Source organism: Monodelphis domestica, chromosome 4, assembly GCF_027887165.1.
Source record: "Monodelphis domestica isolate mMonDom1 chromosome 4, mMonDom1.pri, whole genome shotgun sequence".
Taxonomy (NCBI): Eukaryota; Metazoa; Chordata; class Mammalia; order Didelphimorphia; family Didelphidae; genus Monodelphis; species Monodelphis domestica.
The window spans coordinates 281,511,384-281,517,653 of record NC_077230.1 but is presented as its reverse complement, the minus strand read 5'-3'; positions in this window follow the sequence as shown (position 1 = coordinate 281,517,653).

Genomic DNA, 6,270 nt, shown 5'->3' with positions numbered 1-6,270 from the left:
GAAAGTGCTAAAGAAAAAGGAGTTATTACCATGATTTAAAATTTCATTAGCAAAGTAGAAATAATTGATATTTTTAGCAAAGTTTCAGGATACAAAATAAATCCACATAAATCATCAGCATTTCTATTTCTTTCCCATAAAAATCAGCATCAAGAGTTAGAAAGAGAAACTCCATTTAAAATCACTCTAGACAATATGAAATATTTGGGGATCTATCTTCCAAGACAAACTCAGTAATTATATGAACATAACTACAAAACACTTTTCACACAAATAAAACTAGATCTAAACAATTGGGGAAGCATTCATTGCTAATGGGTAGGATGAGCTAATATAATAAAAATGACAATCCTACTTAAACTAATTTACTTACTCAGTGCCATACCTACCAAACTACCAAAACACTGTTTTATAGAATTAGAAAAAAATATAACAAAGTTCATTTGGAAGAGCAAAATATCAAGAATACCAAGGGAAATAATGAATAAAAAAATGTGAAGGATGGAGGCCAACAGTACCAGATTTTAAACTGTACTGTAAAGCATTGATCATCAAAATAATATAGTATTGGCTAAGAGATAAAAGGGTGGATCAATGGAATAGACTCAGGGTAAATAACCTTAGCATGCTAATGTTCAATAAACCCAAAGATCCCAGCTTTTAGGACAAGAACCCACCATTTGATAAAAACTGCTTGTAAAATTGGAAAACAAGGGGCAGCTCAGTGGATTGAGAGCCAGATCTAGAGATGGGAGGTCCTAGGTTCAAATCTGGCCTCAGACACTTCCCAGTTGTGTGACCCTGGGCAAGTCACTTAACCCCCATTGCCTAGCCCTTACCACTCTTCTGCCTTGGAGCCAATATACAGTATTGATTCCAAGACGGAAGGTAAGGGTTTAAAAAATAAATTGGAAAACAATATGGGTGAGACTAGGTTTAGATCAATATCTCACACCCTATACCAAGATAAATTCAGAATGGGTAAATAACTTAAATATAAAGAGGGAAATTATAAGTAAATTGGGTGAACATAGAATAGTATAGCTGTCAGATCTATGAAAAAGGAAAAAATTTAAGACTAAGCAAGAAATAGAGAACGTTACAAAATATAAAATGAATAATTTGATTACATTAAATTGAAAAGATTTTATACAAACAAAAAAATGCAACCAAAATTAGAAGGGAAGCAACAAATTGAGGGAAAAAATTTTATAACAAAAAGCTCTGACAAAGGTCTGATTTCTCAGATTTATAGAGAGCTAAATCAATTGTATAAAAAATCAAGCCATTCTCCAATTGACAAATGGTCAAAGGACATGAATAGGCAGTTTTCAGATAAAGAAATCAAAACACTCAATAAGCATATGAAAAAGTGTTCTAAATCCCTCCTGATTACAGAAATGCAAATCAAAACAACTTTGAAGTACCACCTTATACCTAGCAGACTGGTCAATATGGCAATAAAGGAAAAATAATAAGTGTTGAAGGGGTTGTGGCAAAATTGGGACACTAATGCATTGCTGGTAAAGTTGAGAATTAATCCAACCTGGATTCTGGAAGGTAATTCGGAACTAAATCCAAGGGGCTTTAAAAGAATGCCTGCCTTTTGATCCAGCAATACCACTACTAGGTTTGTACCCTAAAGAGATAATAATGGAAAATGTTCATACAAAAATATTTATAGCCGTGCTCTTTGTGGTGGCAAAAAAAAATGGGAAAATGAGAGGGTGTTCCTCAATGGGGGAATGGCTGAACAAATTGTGGTATCTGATGGTGATGGAATACTATTGTGCTATAAGGAATGATGGAACTGGAAGATGTCTATATGAACTGGAAGAAACTCCAAGAACTGCAGAGTGAAATGAACAGGTGAAATGAGCAGAACCTAGAGAACACTATACAGAGAAAGTGAAACACTGTGGAACAATACAATGTAATAGACCTTGCTAATACAAGACAATCCCAAGGGACTTTATGAGAAAGAATGCTATCCACATCAAGAGAAAGAAAATAGGAGCAGAAGAAAAACAGATGACTTATCATTTGTTTATATGGATATATGATTTAGGGATTTTATTTTAAAAGACTGCTTTATTGCAAAAATGAGTAATTTGGAAATAGGTATAAGTGATAACATTTGTATCACCCAGTGGAAGTGCTTATTGGATCTGGGAGTAGGGAGGGAAGAAGAGAGGGAAAGAAAACAAAATGTGGGAAAATGGAAAAATATTTTTAAAAGAAAAAAGAAAACAATTTCATTAGTAAATAGGACCAACCATCACTTTCATCTCAGTGCCCATGTCAATATCACAACACATTCCTAAACTGAGTTCTAAAGGACAATGAAGTTCTCTGAATCAATTTAAGTAAGAATTTGATGCTAAATGTCTATTTTTAAAATATTTATTCTTTTAAGATATTAAATATGAAATTATATATATAAAACCAGGAGAATGTTGTACACAGAGACTGATACACTATGGCACAATCGAACTTAATGAATTTCTCTTCTAGCAGCAATGCAATGATCCAGGACAATTCTGAGGGACTTATGAGAAAGAACACTAGCCACATCTAGAGGATGAACTGTGGGAAAAGAAACACAGAAGAAAAACATATGATTGATCACATGGGGATATGATTGGGTATGTTGACTCTAAATGATCATCATTTAGAGTGAATTCAACACATTGAGAAGTATCAATTTAACAGAGTGAAATTTCCACAGACATGGAACCAATAAATAATTACATATATAAAAGTTTGGGGATAATTGGACAGAAGCAGGTTCAAATGAAAAAAAGATCTGGAAATCAAAGATCACAAGATAAATAGAATAGCCATTCAGGGAAGAAGAAAGAAGAAGAGGATGAGGAGGAAGAACAAGAAAGAGAGGGACATATAAAAACCAAGAAATTCTATGTAGTAAATATTAATATGACATTAGATAAAACCATCTCCTGAAGAGCTCGGACTTTATAAAGTTGGATTAATAAGAACAAAAGCAATTGAAATTAGAATTAATAAAGAATTTCCTATTGTTATTTGAAGACTAGAATGGGTGTTACTGATTTTTTGTTCACCACAACTATAAAATGCCATCTTCTGATAGAATCAATCAGCAGACAAAGCACTTACACTTTTAAAATTATGGATCCTTGAAGTATTGAAGATGCACTCAAAGTCTTTCATAGACTTCTTAAATTGATATACAGATTCTCAATCTAGAGATCATATACAAGGAATCATCTACCATCTGTCTACCTGAAGGCAGGAGATTGTACTAGATGTCTCTAAAGTTACTTTCAATGATTCAATCCTTGATTCACCCCAAAGAAAAGTTAATCCAGTGTATTACTTCCCCTTTAGAAAAGCTTTCATTCTATTCCCTAAGCATTTGTGAGGACCTGATTATATTAATATGCAGTCAGCTGCAGGCAGCCTTTAAGAGTCAGATACTAGTTCTTGCATGGAAATCAACAGTCCTACATGAAAGAAGCTCAAGAGCTCTATTTACAATGAACCCTTTCACCTCCATTATTCATGATGGAAGGTAATGGGATGACTTAAAGTCTTGGAACACAGCCTAAAGGTGAGCTGGGGTGAGATTATTAAATGTGCTCCACTTAAGGAAGATTTGTGGGGAACTTTCTCTCTCTCTCTCTCTCTCTCTCTCTCTCTCTCTCTCTCTCTCTCTCTCTCTCTCTCTCTCTCTCTCTCTCTCTCTCTCTCTCTCTCTCTCTCTCTCTCTCTCTCTCTCTCTCTCTCTCTCTCTCTTCTCTTCTCTTCCCTCTTTGTCTCTCTGTGTCTCTCTCTCTCTCTCACTCTCTCTGTCTCTCTCTCTCTGTCTCCCTCTCTCTGTCTCTCTCTCTCCCTACCCTCTCTTTGTCTCTCTCTCACTCTCACTCTCTATCTCTCTCTCTGTCTCTCTCTCTGTCTCTCTCTCCCCCCTTCTCATTATCCCCCTCTCTCCCTCTCTCTTTCTCACAATCTCTCTCTTTCACAATCTCTCACAATCTCACACTATCTCTCACAAGCACACACACACACACACACACACACACACACACACACACACACACACACCAGAACTATCCAATTAAGAAATCTTTACACTTAAATGGGATCTGTTTTAAATGAATGGTGCTATATTTTACACAATACTTGGGGCATTGAGAAGGAATTCACTTATCCCACCATTTCCCCCCAAATTGTTGCCCAACCCTTTTTTTAACCTCTGTAAATCACTAGTGTCATCAACATACTGCAACTAATGATAGTAAGGTTTAAGAATCTGACAAAAAGCAATAATTTACATTTTGCCACTATGGCCAGAAAGATAGAAAAGAGGATTTGTAAGTACCACAAGCATATCAGTACTACATATTTAAATACTACCTATCGTATTTAATGTAGTATGTATAGGCAGCTAGGTGATTCAGTGAATAGAAGGCCAGACTAGGAGTCAGGAACACTCATCTTCCCAAGTTCAAATCTGACCTCAGACACTAGCTGTATGATTCTGGCCAAGTCAAATAACCCTGCTTGCCTCAGTTTCCTCATCTTTAAAATGAACTGAAGAGGGAAATGGCAAGCCACTCCAATCTCTGCCAAGAAAACTTCCAAATGAGATCACAAAGAATCAGTCACAATTGAAATGACAGAACAACCAGTATATCATGAGATAATAGAGTATGATGGGGGGAAAAATCTAAGAGTCATAGAACTTGGGATCTAGTCTCTGTTCAATTAACCTGTTTCAATTTCAGTTTTTCTTTAAATCAACTTAACAATCATGACAAGTGTTACAATATACCACAAACATTACAGTATGTGAAGAACAAAAAAAGCAGAGTATATACAAAATCATGAACTATTATTTAATATATAGTTTACACATAAATCATTACATAATGGTGCTGTGGAGCGCTTAGAGCTTGTCAAACATCAAAGATACCAAGGTCATCCATTGCATCCCAGCCATCACCAGCATCCTGACTTTTGTCTTGCCACTGTACTTGACTTTGGAAGAGAGAGTGAGGATGACGTCTTTATGCAACTCTGCCTCACTTAAATCTAATCCATGGACAAGTCGAGACATTACACCATGATGTCATTGGTCCTCTTTGAGAATGAAGGATGAACAACAAGAACAATAAAGTTAACAAGGTAATAACAAATTTGCCCTGTTTGCATATCCTTTCTGAACTTCTTTTTGTTTTCTTTGGTATATTTTTAATTTTCAATTTTTATTTCTATCACATCCCATTAAATCATCCCCCTTACCCAACCCCAACAGAAGCCTTTCATTGAAGCAAATAAGTTATTACTACAAGTAATACAATAGTACTTCTCTGACTTGTAGCTGAAACTTCTTGCATGTATCTATTTTCCCAGATTAGAATTCAAGCTCCTTGAAAACACAGACTATCTTGTTTTTCTATTCATATTCTCAATGTTTTGCTCAGAAATTTGCACATAGTAAGGGCTCAAAAATACCCATTCATTCATTTGTATTATGGAGTTCTGGAATTGGACTAGATCGGCAGTTCTCAAACTTTAGTCTAGGAACCCTTGGGGTTCCTAAGAACCATTCAAGAAGTCTATTAGGCAAAACTATTTTGACATTCTAATATCTAATATGGTATTGACAGATTGCAATTACCTAAATGAAAGGTCTTTGGTCGGTCCTCAATAATAATTTCAAGACTATAAAGGTATTTTGAGTCTAAAAGTCTGGGAACTATTGGACTAGTTATTCAGCAACAACAATCTGTGGACCTCTAGCACATAGACTATAAACTAAACTAAGATATTAATTGAAACTATTCAGTAGAATTAGAGATGTTAGTGGGAAACTTACATTCTTATTAATAAGCCTGCATTATATTATAATCCTCATAAACATGAAAGTCTTTTATGGGAACTACTGGGCAAAGATTTTGTTACTTATTTAGATAGGATGCCTTTGCTTTTGAACCAGATGCTAAAACTTCACTTAAATGGAAATTATTTAAATTTTTTAAATAAAACTCAACTATAATGTTGTGATAACAAATTTCAAGTTTATTAACCTCAGTTTCACAAGACTTTATCATAATATATAATTCTACACATATTAATAGTGAAGATAGAAATTATGACTATGACAAGAATAAGGAAGTCCATAATTAATAGAAAACCTACCAGAATATTTCTAGGTACTTTCATTTGTTTTCTTGCTTTTCATTTCTACATAGTTTTATCCTTCTAAAAGAATATAAGCTTCTT